The sequence below is a fragment of the Hypanus sabinus genome, unplaced genomic scaffold, assembly GCF_030144855.1.
Source record: "Hypanus sabinus isolate sHypSab1 unplaced genomic scaffold, sHypSab1.hap1 scaffold_160, whole genome shotgun sequence".
Taxonomy (NCBI): Eukaryota; Metazoa; Chordata; class Chondrichthyes; order Myliobatiformes; family Dasyatidae; genus Hypanus; species Hypanus sabinus.
In genome coordinates, this window is record NW_026779679.1 from 796653 (window position 1) to 812607 (window position 15955).

Genomic DNA, 15955 nt, shown 5'->3' on the forward strand with positions numbered 1-15955 from the left:
TTCAAAATAGACTTATTCCTTTGACAATGGACAATCAACATTTATATAATTGGATACAAAAAGGGATTAGATATATAGCGAATTGATTTGAAGGAGGTATATTAATGTCATTTGATCAATTAAATAATACATATAAAGTATCAAATAATACTTTATATTGTTACTTTCAATTAAGGGCTTATTTAAGAGAAAAATTAGGTCAAACAATGTTATTGCCGAAACCTAATGAAATAGAAATTTTAATGCAAGAAGGAAATATTAAAAAAATTGTATCTTGTATGTATAACCTGATTCAAAAACAGGCAATTAAACAAGGAATTCATAAGTCAAGACAAAAATGGGAAAGTGATTTGAATATTAAAATTGAAGAAACAAATTGTCAAGACTATGTCTTGATAGCATGACAAATACAATAAATGTTCGGGTAAGATTAGTGCAGTATAATTTCCTACATCAATTATATATTACACCACAACAAATAAATAAATTAAATCCAAACTTATCGGATCAGTGTTTCCGATGTAACCAGCAAACTGGTACTTTTTTACATTCTACATGGTCTTGTTCTAAAATTCAACCTTTTTGGACATATTTAAGACTTTTACTGGAACAAATTACAGGAACACAATTTCCTCATAATCCAATATTACTCTTATTAGGTGATATTGAAGGGATAAAACCAAAACTCAAACTAAATAAACACCAGAATGAATTTATAAAAATTGCACTGGCGATAGCCAAAAAAGCTATTGCAGTTACTTGGAAATCGGATACATATTTAAGTATAGATTCTTGGAAGAAAGAAATTTATGGTTGCATTCCATTAGAAAAAATTACGTATAATTTAAGAGATAAATATGAAACATTTTTGAAAATTTGGAGCCCTTATATACAAAAGACAGGATTGAATCTATAAATGTTCTGAAGATGAAACAATTGGTTATTTGGGGAAAGAAATAAATATACATATTAAAGTTATTACGAATTCCATGGAGCATGTGGAGATCTTCCAACAACCAGGCAATCTTTCTTTCTTTTTTTTTTCTATAGGGCAGTTAGGGGGGAGGGGATAAGGGGAGGGGGGAAGGACATTGTTTTTCCATTATTCATTTTGTAACTACTTAAAAATGCAATAAAAAAGTTATAAAAAAAATCGGTACATAACCAAAAATTCGTGATCAAGTTGATACCCTCTGACACAAGCAACCCTGTGATTAACCCGAAATCCATGTGCATCGCCATCTTCGACAACGGACACCTATACCTGTACACATTCCCAAATCTCCGTGTGCAACTCAAAATATATGCCCATCCTCAAATAAAAGTGCATCCCAAACCGTGTGTGTGTGTGTGTGTGTGTGTGTGAACCCACTGAGAAACCCAAATGCATATTCGATTATCTCCGACGAAGAATCATTTCAAATTGTGACATAATGGCTGCCTAAAGAAGAAGAGAAATGAAATTCAAGGTCAGATGTCGACGTTCAAATGACAGTTTTGTTACTGTATCTATAAATAGAATAACTTTGAGATTCGCCACACCTTCGAATCCGCAGACACGCCAAATCAGTGAGAACACTGAGATCCGTACGCACCACCAAATCCGTGTCCACCCTCATGTCTCCGTATAACTTGAAACCCGTGGATACACCGACTTGGAAACTACATTATCCCAAAAACATTTCACGAAATGACAAAATATGCTTACACCCCCAATATCTGCCCACTGCCCGCAAATCAAATTAGTATGCACCTCAAATCCAGCGACACCTGCGTTCTGCGTGAAACAGACTCGCCTAATGTGAGGATTCAAATAGTTTACCATTTTTATCCAGAAATCTTTCCCCCCGCTTCCCAAAAAGTAAACTCCGTTATTCCTCTTCTATTTCTCCCTCCACTGTTGATTAACTAATATTCCATTTCCTATTCTGTGACAGTTCCCATTTTTCCCTACATCACTAAAGTCCTCTCTGTGTTCGCTGGTGTCAGCACTGTTCCCTCTGGTTGCGCGGGTGCGCGGCTGCGCAGTAACTGAACTGCTACCGCGATCATAGCATTTGGGGTCGTGCTGCTGGGTTTTGTATAATATCATGTTAATATAATTCTGGAATTATGGTGATAACTTTTACAAATCTTTATAATATAATGAAATATTCTGAAATTAATTGTGTTAATGAATCTAATCCATAAATATTCTGAATAATAAACGTACAAAAACCTTTAAAATGAAATATTTTAGAACGTCATCGTATTGACAGCGTCAGTGTTTCCAGTTCCAACACTGTTAATATAGTTACAGTAAAGACAGAGTGGAGGAGCGGAAGACGAACAGGAAGGGTTAAATGTGTGTCTACTATCGTAGCCACAGTCCCCGGCAATTCTACGTCTCTGAGGACCGAGCACCTGAGTGGAGTGAAGTGGGAAGTGGTTCAGTGCGCTGGATCTGAGGAGCGGGGATTACCAGGTCCCCATGAGTGATGCGAGCAGGAGAAACGGCGTTCATATTTCTAAAACCACAAAATACATGCAGAACTCAGCAGGCCAGACAGCATCTATGGGAGGAGGTAATGACAACGTTTCGGACCGAAACTCTTCATTCATATGTCTTACAGTTCGAAATAGTGCCACAGGTCATATCCGGACACACGGCTACTCTCCAGCGTGTCATGGGTAATCGGTAGGGGATATATACTTGCGGGTGATATTGGTCTACCTGGACATAGTGTTCGGCTCCACCTTGGAGGAACATGAAGCGAGCCTGATGAATGTGTTTGGCCCTTGAAAGCTGGAGGATTATAACTTCCCCTGGTCAAGTGTCAATACTGCAACACGTCTGTCAACCGTGTTAGTTACACAGTCTCACGGGATGAAATCGCCACGATCCCTCAAAGATAGAGCCGGTAGCCACATGGCCGAGGCCTCAGAATGTGAGCGTCCTCCGCTCCTTCCCTGGATTCTGTGGGTAAAATCGGTGTTCCTGAAGGACTATTCAAAAATGGGTCACCATTTGAATAAGCTTCTGTGTGGTAACCCTCCCTTGGGAAAGAAAAGGAGGAGGACGGAAGAAGAAAGTAGAGGTTATCATAGTGCTTTGGAACCATTTGAAGGAAAATGGGATGCAATACCTGAATAGGCGTTTCAGTTGCTGAAGGAGCTGCTGACGGAAGCGCTTGTATTAGTTGTTCCTCAGACTCCCAATTGCCTTATATATTGCAGCCAGACGCCAGCAAAGAGGGCTTACGTGGCATTCTACATCAGGATCAAGGCACAGGGTTGCGAGCTATTGTTTTTGCCAGCCAGAGTCTGTCTATCCAAGCGGTATTGCCCCACGAAATAACTGGAGTTTCTGACATTGATTTGGGATCCAGTGGGTAATTTAAGTACCTCGTAGGAGGTGATGTTGGATAAAAATCCATTGACATATTCCTGACGTCGGAGAAATTGGATGCAACTGGTGGCATTGTCTACTCATAATTTTCCATTGGTACCGGCCGCGGAGCCGGAGCATTGATGCGGAGGCTTTGTTCGGACATGCGCATGAAGGTTGGTAATGGACAGAGAGTGGGAGAGTGTTCCTGCCCCTGGAGTTCAAGCAATGTGCCAGTTAACCATCACGGTGAAATCAGTGGCGAGGCAAGTGCAGGATCGAGTGATGGAACATTTGGGATGTTCTGTTTGCGCCATTTCGCAAGCTTACATGCCCGCAAGTTGGAGATCGTTTAGACGGAAAAATGGTGTCAACATATTGGGTGTTTGGGCGTGAAGCAAGGTTGCCAGCTGACCTTTAGTTTGGGTCTGTCGCGGAAGGTTTTCCACAGAACACTTATATGTGTCTGTGTCTGATATAAGGAGGGAATTGCAAAAGTTGCATGAACTAGCAGGTGTCCATACAACCAAACAAACTTAAGGATATAAGATATAACCATTTCGTTAGGTTCGCCAAAGTGATGTGTCCAGACAGAGTTCTCATTAGGAATTTGGGGCTACCTGTGAAATATAATTTGTCCGGCCGCTTGGTGGCTACGCTTAACGTAGTGGAGAGTCAGATGTCTAAAGTTACAGTTTTCCGGGTGAAGCCACAGGATGACAATCGATCTGCCAAGAAGTTCTGTCGGAACCACCGTATGCTCCTGGGTCAAGAGGTACGTGTTGATCCAGAGCCCGGCAAGCGGGAGGACAGAAGGACAAGCAGTGGAGAGGTTTTGAAGAAACATCTTCTCTGAATGTGGTATAGATCAGACGATAAGTAAATGGGGATGTAGTATGCGTCACCATTTGCAACTCCACAATCATTGAGAAAAAGCTTCCCAAGCCTCCCCACACTGATGCAAATGAAATGGGTTGAACTAGGAGTGGTGAGGCAGGTTTGCGGCTGGGAAATGTCAGGAGACTGCGATCTAAAGGTCGTGATAATGAAACCCGAGCTTAGCCAAGTGACAAGAGGACTTTTCACTCTGTTGTCGGAAGGCACGAGAAATTTACGGAAAATTACGGAAGGCACGAGAAAGGACTTCCCCATGTAGGCAGGAATGATGTCAGGGAGAGGCTGATGTTGAAGAAGTAGATCATAGGGTAAGGAGGTCTCAAACAGTCTGGAAACTCCTCCCCCCATGTGCTGGCCAGTGTCGCACAGTGGGAGCAATGACCTGCGAATATACCCCGAATGAGAGATGACACTACCATTTAAAAATTGATTGGAGGTTACTTCATCATGAAGTTCCTTTATACACTGTGTTATTAATGAGTCGATCATACGTTATTTCACAGTCATGGACAGAACTGCTTTTGGTGGGGAAGAGTATAAGGGTCTGGTAAAGGTTTCACTGTTTGAGTTATTGTTAGAGATTAGGGGTGCTCAGGAATGTGGGCCATCCAATCAGGAAGGCTGGGGAGAAGGTGTTGTTTGTGCTGATCTCCGGGGAGAAGACTTTGTCTTTAATCGCCGGGAGAGGACGAAAGGGAAAACTGGAGAGAACAAGTCGTAGTATTTGATCCGGAGGGGACTGTGATTCGATGGACCCAACGTGGTGGAGTCTGCTGGAAATCGATGACTTCGAGTTTTGGAGGTTTTGTGCATCAACCTGTGCAAATTAGGTATAGTTTCTACTCATAAATAAACTTTTTTGAATTGTAAGCCGTTTGCAATATGTTCTTTCCAGTGATGAGCTGTAACAAAGCAGCAAAACACACAGCATTCAGAGCAATGCTGAGGCTTGGGTGGGCGAGACATCCGGATCACACTAACCGGCGGGACCGAGTGTCTATGTGACAGACGTGCGAGGTTGGACTGCCAGTGATGGCGAAGGAGCTGTTTCCTGAGACACCCGGGAAGAAAGTGGTTTTCAGAATCAATCTTCAGACTCGGCTCGACCCCAACTCAATCGACCCGCGAAATCAGTATGAAAACCCATATCTGTGATCGTCCCTGACGACATTCTGCATAGATCCCCAAAACTATATACACACGCAAAGGCACTGAAATCTCCAACTCCAGCGACCTTCCCCCAAATCAGTGTGAAAACCCATATCTGGATCGTCCCTGACGACATTCTGCATAGATCCCCAAAACTGTATACACACGCAAAGGCGCTGGGATCTCCACATGCTCGTTCCATTATGCGAGCGAAAAATAATAATAGTCTCAAGTAGTTCACAAAATAGCTGCCTCCTCGCTAAAGAAATATCAAGACCATAGTTCAGTTTAAAGTGCAATTATATATCTATAAGTGAAACAATTTTGAGATTCGTCACGCCTCTAAAACCACCAAAACTCTGCATATTCCTGCGCAGCCACATATTCGACGACACACCGATAAATCAGGGAACATCCCTAAATACTTGTGCATTCAAACTCCGCGTACACCACCAAACCTGCACAAACCCACATATGCGTATTTCATTATCTCAGAGAATGTGTCATTTCACCAATTTCACGAAATTTCTGTCTCCATCTTAGAGATATATCAAGAACAAATTACAGTATAAACCCATCAATTATGAAAATATCTTTAAATGGTAATTTTGAGATTCGTCACAACCCCAAATCTGTGTGCATAGATATGCACCAAATAAATCCCTAAATCTGCGCACACACTCTCACACCCGAGCGCACCCGAGGCGCCAATATTCACTGTAACACTCCATGATCTGCCGACATCGCTAAATCCATATGAACCCTTAATCCCTGCACATCCCCATACCTGCTGACAGCTCACATTCACATCTGTCTGGACCCCCAATTCCGTCTGCACTTCCATATTCGCCGTCACGCTCCGTGAATCTGCGATCATCCGCAAATCGCTGTGAACCCGCAAATGAGCTGGCACCCGCATTTGCACATTTCGTTATCCCAGAGAAGAATAATTTTAAATAGCTCACAAAATAGCTGCCTCCGTCCGAAAGAAATCGCAAGAACAAATTTTAAAGTTTAATGTGCGCTTATTATTAAAGTATCGATAATTGAAACAGTTTTGAGATTCGTCACAACACCAAATCCAACGGCCTACACGAAGCCATGTGTACTCATATACGCCGAAACGCCACTATATCTGCACATATCCTCAAATCCGCACGCACCGTCAAATCCATAAGCAGCACCAAAAGCGCTGACCTTTCCTCATGCACACGATAAAGCTAGTACAAGAATCCTTTCAAAAAGTTCTGAAAATAAATATATCCACATTTATAATACAGCAAGAAAAAAAAATCAAGATTCAACGTGCATTTATTCCACGCAAAGGATGGCAATTTCCTCACATCCCCGAAAATTGTTTGAAACTGCAGATCCGCCGACTCATCCGCATATGGATTTAACTGCAAATCGTGTGTAACGCCATTTTCCAGAGCACGCCCCTAAAACTGCCAGCATCCCCACATCCATGTACACCCACTAACTACTTGCGCACTCCCATATTTCTCGCATACCCCTAATTCAGTGCACAGCCACATATTGGAGAACACCGAAATCCCGAAATCCATGTGAACCCCTAAACCCCAAACACAGCGAAAAATCTGCACAATCTCTAAATCAGTGCGCACCCCAAACCAGCTGACACTCCGACATGCCAGAGGATCCTAGAGCAGAAATCATTTCAACAATCTATAAATACTTGTCTCCTCCAGAGAATAACAAGAAAATGGCTGCAAGTTCAAGTTGTATTGATTTTGACAGTTAACTATAAATTAAACAACTTGGAGATACGACACAAAGCCAAAACCGTAGACTCCACAACTCTCTGAAAACCGCGAAGCCGGTAAACAACCCAACATTGGGCTACACACTCCTAAATCAGTGAGCTTCCCGAAATCAGTGTGAGTCTCTATATTGGCGGACACATCCGACAACCTGTTCCCAAGTCAGTGTTCATCCTCATATTTACTGCTTCGCCTGAAGAGGGCGCAATCTCCAAAGCAGTGTGCACCCAAACACGCTCACACTCTAAGAATATTGGATTATCTCAAAGCAGGAATCAGTTCATTACTGTTCAGAAAATGGTCGTCTCGGCATTTCAAAATCCGCAACCACTCCAAAATTTGTTTGCAACTCCCGATCGGCCGACACACCCAAATCTGGATCTAATCCCAAATGGGTGCGCACCCCCATGTTCTGGAACACGGCCCTAGAACAGTGGACATCCCCAAATCCTTGTGCACCTCCAAATCCGTCGCACCACAAAATCTACCGACACCCCCAAATCTGTGTGCAACCGCAAATATGCGCACATTCCAAATAGGTGACCATCCGCAAATCCAGGTGCACTGCAAAACCGCCGGCGCCGCCATATGCACAGTGTTTATCCCAGACAGAAAACAGCAAGAATACTGTTGAAATTTCACAGGTAATGGAACAAACTTGAGAGATGTCACAAACAAACCCGCAGGCAATACATTTTGTGCGAACCCCGAAATCAATCCTGTGCACCCCAAACGTGCTTACACCCACATAAGCACATCAGAGTGCCCCAGAATCTGAAACAGTTTAGTGCCTCGAGTGCTGTTGTTGAAAGTTCAACGTGCGCAGATTATGAAAGTACTGAATCACTAAATGAAAAAAGCTTGAGACACGCCATGAAACCAAATCTGCAGTATCTGCACCTCTGTCAGAACCCCGAAATCCCCCACCACCATTAATGCAAACTCCCCATTAATGTTTCAACATTCAAATCCGAAATTCCAGGTCGGCCGACACAACGTTATATCAATGGACATCCACGTATCAGTGTGCACCTCCATATTGGCGAACACATCATTAAATCTGAGAGAAGGAATCATTTCAAACAGTTCAGAAAAATGACTGTGTCAACATTAAAAATCCCCACGCCCACCAACAATCGTTTGCAACTCCAAATCCGCCTACGCGCCCAAATCTGGTTTTAACTCCAAACCGCGTGTACTGAAAATCCCAGCACCGACCCCTAAATCAATTATACATCTCCAAATCCATATATTTGACGACACACCACTAAGTCTGCTCAGTCCCTAGCTCAGTGCGAAGACGCCTATTTGTAAACGGTGCCCATCCCGAAATCCATGTGAATCCCTAAAACTCAGTGCACCCCGTATTTGCCGCCACATCCCACAAATCAGAATATTCGCCAAAATAATTGCGCACTCCAATCACGCTGTCACCTCCACATGCACATTGGAGAACATCAGAGCAAGAATCATTTTTCACAAAGTTCCTGCCTCCACCATAGAGTAACAAGAATATTGGTGAAAGTACAAATTGCATTGATTACGTCAGTATCTATAAGTGCAACAACTTTCAGATGACCAAATCCGCAGTCTCCACAAGTCTATGACAAACCGAAACCGATAAACAACCCCATATTGGGATACACATCTCTAAATTAATAAGAATCTGCAAATTAGTGTGGACCTCTATATTGGCGATCACATCACTAAATCTCTTCTCATCTCCAAGTCAGTGTTCATCCCCAAATTTACTGACATTAAAAGGGCGTAATCACTAAAGCAGTGTGCAATCAAAACACGCTCACACTCACACATACATAATAGATTGTCTCAGAGCAGGAAACAGTTCTACACAAAATGGTTGTCTCGGCTTTAAAAAATCCGCAGGCACCCCAAAATTAGTTTGCAACTCCGGGTCGGCGGAAACACACATATCTGGATCTAATCCCAAATGGGTGCGCACCCCCATGTTCCTGAACACCCCTAAAACCGTGTAAATCCCCAAATCCGATTGCAACCCAAATCCAAGTGTACCCGCAAATCTGCGCACACCCAGTGGCGTATCTATGGTATGGCAGGTATGGTACGTGCCTTGGGCTGCACCTGAAGGGGGCCCCACTGAGAAGTTTTGTTAAAGTCAGACAAGCCATCCTCGGATAGTGCAAAAATAGTTTTCTTCAGATGTCTTTGAGTATCATGAGTGAGAAGCACTAGGGTGGCCTTATTTCAAAACATCTGGAACTGAAGGACGGAAGAGACGAAAGTTCGAGGCCGGGGAAACCAAGAAGTCGATCAAGTTCTTCGTGCCCTTCTTTGAAAATCCCGGAACACGTTCAATGGAGTCGCCTGCACCTGCTATAAGTTTGTTAGAATCCAAAGGTGGATCAAGTACAAATGTGTCACAAGTCGAGTAGGAATTCAGGTCCGATTAATCCAAGTCTGACGAGATTAAGAGTGTGGCTGCCACAGCGAACGTAGACATGACAGTGGGGGAAGACTAACGGTGGTGGTGTTGGTGATGTTGAGCTTATGGACGAGGTTTTACCAGACGAGATTGAATCTGACAACACTGAACCTAGTGAACTGGATGGTGTCAAAGAGCCTCGGATCAGAAGTGATAGAAAGGCTCGACATTGGACTTCTGAAGTTCGACAAGGATACAGAAAAAACAATTTTACCTTGTTGCGTTGAGAACAGAAATAATAAAGCTTGGTTCCAAATATTTCCAGAACAGTGAGGGACTTTCCAACCAACAAATAAACGCTCAATGAGCAAAACTTGGTTCAAAAGAAAATTGGGAAATGGTCGTGGTGAGGATGTAACTCGCTCATGGCTGGACTATACTCCTTCCAAAAAGTCTCCATTTTGTATCTGTTGTCTTCTCTATTCCCGTTCAGTCCATCAATCCTCGATGGAGCAGGAAAGTGGATTAAACCAGTGGAAGGAACCTGAAAGGACTAGTGTTCATGAAAATGCCAAGAATCGTCGGGAATGCTTCACACAGTGGAAAGAAATAGAGAGAAATTTAGCTGGAAACAGAGGAGTTACTGACACAGTATTTCAAAAGCAGAAGTGGCATGATATCTTGACGAGAAATCTTCACTGCATATACTTCTTCGCGACACAGAACCTGGCTTTGCGAGGGCGCAGGGAGTCACTTCAGCAAGACGATGACTCCAATGTGGGAAGTTTATTTGGCTTACTGAAACTACTGGCCATCTTTGACCCTGTCATAAAGGAGCACCTCACTCATTTGGAAAGTCATCCTGGATCCATGTCCCATCTTTCACAGGGTGCCCAGAACGAATTACTCCTCATTATGGCATCCACTGTTCGCCAGAGTTTACAGAGAAGCATTCATAAAGCCAAGTACTGTGCTCTCACTCCACTCGACTCCCGATCGGGCTCACCAGGAGCAGGTGTCAGAAGTGGTGAGAGATGTGGAATTCATTTTCAGAAGAAAACAGTCCGTCTTAGCGTGTCCGTCCTTGGTTTTATCCAAATAAGTCAAAAGGATGCTGAGAGCTTGGTTAAAGACATCTCGAAAAAGTTAGAGAAAGTCGAAACGGAGCTACAAGTTTGTCGGTCACAGTGCTATGGCAACGCTTCTGTGATGGCTGGACACGGAAGTGGTGTTCATCAAAGAATAAGTGAGAAAAACAATCTGGCAGTGTTTGTGAATTGCAACAATCACCCACTCAACTTGGGGTGTTCATGCAGCCAAGCAGGATACAACTTGGAATCATCGAAGCTCTCTACGTGTTATTCTCACATTTAACACAGGGCTGGGGAAAAAAAAAATCTCAAAACCGCCGTGCCTGTGGTTGTTAAGATGGAGTCCGAAACCAAGTGGGTGGCAAGTACAGAAGAAGGGAAGCCCATCAACAAGTTGAGGAGATATTTCAAGTTCTCCAGGACATGATAAACAACGAAAACGAGACCAGTGAAACAGGAAGTGACGCAAGTCAGCTGCACAACTGCATGTTTAGTTCCGATTTTCTGAATTTGCTAGGATTTTGGAAAAAAGTACTCATTCGGATTGACCGTATTCAAAAGACGCTGCAAGATCCTAGACTGAACGTCCATAATGCTTCCCTGGATTTGAAAGCCCTCCGGTATCGTTTTTATGATGAAAGAGAAGTGTTGGTCAGTGAGTTACTAGAAGAATGGAATATTGAAGTTGAAAGATGTCAGAGATGAAGAAACGAATGGCTGATGAGAACTCGAGAGACACGGGGTTAACAGCTAAGAGGAAATGGAAAGAGTCATGAAAGGAACACCCGACCGTATTCACAGAGAAATGGACGAATTCGCTCGGCTGCACGAGACTGACGCTAAGTTTGGGTTCCTTCTCGACGTCAAGGGACTGGGTTCCAGCGCCGAGAGTAATGACCTAAAGAAGAAGTGCTAAAGTTGGGCGAATTGTACAGCTCAGATGTTGATGGGCAGCAGCTATTTGAAGAAGTTTTGGTTTGCAGAATGTTGCTATCAAGGCGGGTCAACATGAAGACATCAAGACCTTAAAAGCTTACTGAATTTATTGTTCACTATGGAGATGAGCGCGTCTTTGCCAACCTTCGCATTGTTATTGAGTTAATGCTAACCATCGCAGTTTCTGTCGCCAGCTGTCAGAGATCATTCAGCATATTAAAACTAATACTTTCTTATTTGAGAATCTCCAGACTCTGTGATCTTGCTCTGCTGAGTGTAGAGAGAGAACAAACTGAAAAAAAAACAACAACTGACTTTGATCACATCATTGACCATTTTGCATCAGGGAAAGCAAGGAAGGTGCAGTTATAATGTTCATGTAGTGCCATAATTTGTTAATTATAAGATTAACGAGCCTGACGTATTTGTGAGTTGATATTATGGTAAAGTTGACTAAAAGATTGGTATTATGTGTTTGGAGAGGGACTCAATTTCAGTGCTTGCCATAGGCGATATTTTCTGTAGATACACCCGTGGTTGGTGGGTGGTGAGGAGACAATTTTTGAAACAGATGAGCAACTATCGACGGAGGGCTGGGATCTGCCGGACCTGAAACCATATGGCTGACTCCACACAGTTCCACGTGAGCTTCAATAAATACACTGCACAGATATCGCAAAAGTACCTAACTCTTGCCCCAGCGCTAGAGCGAGGAACACGGAAAAATTAATGTGACCCACAGGCACCCCTTGTTCCACGCATCACAATGTTTCCTGTGCAAGATGAACCTGAACATCGTACTTCATCAATTCTCAATTATCATCACGCTTGTCTCCTATCCACGGAGTGAAAGACCTTCCATTTTCCACACCTGGAGTGACAGATCACTCTATGTCGATCCAGCTCAATGGGTGAAATGCTCTTCTCTTGTACCCGATCGTTCATTTCATTGTGTCACCGGCCAGGTGGTAAGCAAGCTGACTGACCAGAGTTTGTCGTTCGCAAAAATCTACCGAACTAATTGTAAAACCAATCGTACCCCAGGGAAAGTCGGCTCCCATGGCAAAGCTGATTGGTCCTGCATAGTTGCACCTCGTGGTTTATTCACGGTCGTTGGAACATAGACAACACTCTACAAGGTCTGGGTCCACCCGTTTATTTATAGAAAAATATTCTTTTGTTAAACATGTACATTAAATCAACGAAGAACATCGGAACTACCAAAACTAATTAACACGATTAATTTAAAATAATCCAATCCTGGACAAGGATACAATTATCCTTGGTTTGTCTACTGTCCCGGAACAACTCCATAATATCAATGGTCGTTTAGGTCTGTGTGGTCCCGCAGGAAAGAGAGATTCGAGAGTTCGAGCGACAGTGCAGTGAATCTATTTACTAACGTTATTAACAGAAGCGTCAGGGACTTATGTTGGGATCATAAGTGAAGTCACTGGACGATAGCTGGCCGGACCCCACCTGCTGATAACCGCAGTTATGTGTACATATCAGGAACAACAGGGAGATAGATAATCCGAAGATGCAGCGTGTCCCGGAAGGTAATTCACCGGCTCTCTCTCAATATCCAGATGCACAGCAGCAAGCTCATTTTATCATTAACATCATCCGAAAAAATAAACGCCTGCCCCTGCGGCGGATGTCCAAAAAGAGTCCGTCCGCTAACATGCGCAGTACAGTGAATTCCAGTGGGAACTGCTCCCGTGATGTTTAAGCATCGAAACGACGCGGAATAGATTCACAATGATGTAATTGGAACTTGGAGTTTGGGGTAAGCGGGAAATACAATTGTCCTGAACTTTTTTTGCTCTGTGATAGCGGCTGAAATGTGAATATATAAAGATATAAAGCGTAGATAGCATTTTTCCAACCGAGTGGATTCTAGAAATCGTGGCAAAACGTTTATGCGAGAAGGGAAGTTTTAAAGAGGTTCCTGAGTAACACAATTTTCATTGTGCTAGCACAGGAAACGAGATGACAGTAAAAATAGTTGAGGCAGATATAATTGGAATGTCTCGTGGACATTTGGACAAGATCATGTTATGAAAGCATTGGAATGATTGTTGTCTAAACACAGGCAAATGGGAGCGGCTCAGGAAGGCCCCGGTCCGGCAGGTTCAATCCTTCATGACAATGAGCTGCGAATAAATCAGGCAGACACTTCGACAGGTTTGAACGTCAATGAAGCTTCTGGAAGAGAAAAGCGAGATTGCTTTGCTTCAGTAGCCTTTAGACCAGCTGAGAAACAGCTTCTCGTTTTCCTTGTTAATAAGCTGAATAAATCTGTTTTTACACAAACCCTGCAATGTAGGGATGGATGGGATTCCTGGGCGAACTGTGGAGAGTTGGTGACAGTATCGCCTGCCTAAAATATGAACCACATTCAGATTTAATCAAAAAAGTGAGTGTGCGTCATCTGTACATGACTTAAGAAAATCAATGTGAGGAATAATGCATCGTGTGCTTATTTATTAGTTTTCACAGAAGGTACTCAAATATTTAGGTGTTAATCTCTGACTTCTGTAAGGGCTAATTTCCATAAACTGGCAAATTGCGGGTAATCTCAAATATAATGTGTAGAGGATCGAGAATGGAAGATTGTCTTCTACAGGCAATGGATGGCGTGGTCAATTGAGTAGGTTTTGAGACAGCTAAGTGGTACTGCCGATCACGAAGCAAATACAACAACACAACGTAAGCTGAAATAACACAGGTAATTTATTTCATAAATTTGTATTCTTCTACTAATTACTGCCAAAGAATATTTTCGATTCGCAAGTCCTGCTGGGGATTTTAGAGGCGGTTGTGCTTTATTTGAAAAGTTTTTGCCCATCTTTTTCGCTGTTTCAGATGATACAGCTTGGCTGATCGGGAAATATGGAATAGGAATGTTATTAACCATCGCTCTCTGCTGCATAACAGTGATCCAGTACAGGGTACAGATAGTTTCGTTACCTTAGCATAGAAATTACGCTTGTCCTAATTCCTGATTGTGTTCCATCCGGCCCATTCCACACACTCATTCATTTTATTTCTACGTTGAGCTAATTCTTATCAGATACAAATGAGACAGTTTCAGTTACCAGCATCGGGATGTTTTAAATGAGAATTTCTATCTTATTTTCAAACTAAAAACGCAGATCTTTTACAAAATGTTGCCTGTTGTAAGATGTGTGCGAGCTGGAACTGAATTCTAATTGGGGGAGGGAGCATTAGATGATCTTGAATTTGTCTTGCTCAATGCCCGCAGAAACGTCCAAAGAGGCAATGTCAACGTCATCAACTCTGCCCTGCAGTTAGGTTCGGTCGCTGCATAAATACACGTGTCTGTACAGGAACTCATGTTCGTGAGCAGAGTCCCGGTTTGAGCAGCAATATATCGGGCAGAGTAATAGTCGCGATCAGAAAACATGGTTGGAGTGGCGATAAAATAGGTCACTGACGACAGCAGCCAAAATAGCATGAAGCTGCCCGATACACTGAACTGTAATATGATGCCTTTTCTTCTGTTCTCCATTTCCGTGTCACGTTCAGTCTTACGCTTACGGGTTCGGAAGCCCCTCCGGGATTTGCTGGTCACCAAGATATGCCTGGCCGTCATCCTATTAAATATAAATACTAACCCAAATGCTCACAACAGGTTTTGAAAGGATTTGAATCTGCTGAGCGCGACAAAGTTTGGAGAGCTGAGGACGTACAACTTCGGGCGAATACCCCATGAAATATTTCCAGTTATTTGCTGAGGCTGAAATGAAAATAAAAAGGGTATATTCTCCAAACAAAGCCCCGCCAGTATTACTGCTGCCAGGATTCTGGCTGTCTTCACTCTGCAGTATTTTGTTTTAAACTTCTGTCAACACATGGCAACATATCGATCACAGGTGAAGGCCACTGTGTACCACTGTGATAGTTCCAGAGTGACCGCCAGCACGTAGATCGTGGACTTCAGGACTTTCGTATAATGCAGAAATGAATTTGACAGGCGGAATATTAAAATCTCATAGACAAGGACATTGATGAGAATGACCAAGAAATCTGACTCCGCCATCATCGTCATGTAGGCAGATATGCATTTGGAAATACCGCATTTTCCCCGGGACAGAATAATAATTGTTAACAAATTAGCTGGAAAGGAAAAAAAAAACGAAAAAGTCGTCACAAAAGGAGGATGACGGGTGAATCGTACAACTTGTTTTTGAAATATGTCCACAAGACGGAAAGGCACTTTGCAGTGTGATCTTCACCAGCTGGAAACAGGCTGGAAAACAGCAGGTGCAATTTACTGGAAGCCCAGATAACGTGTTGCCCTTCA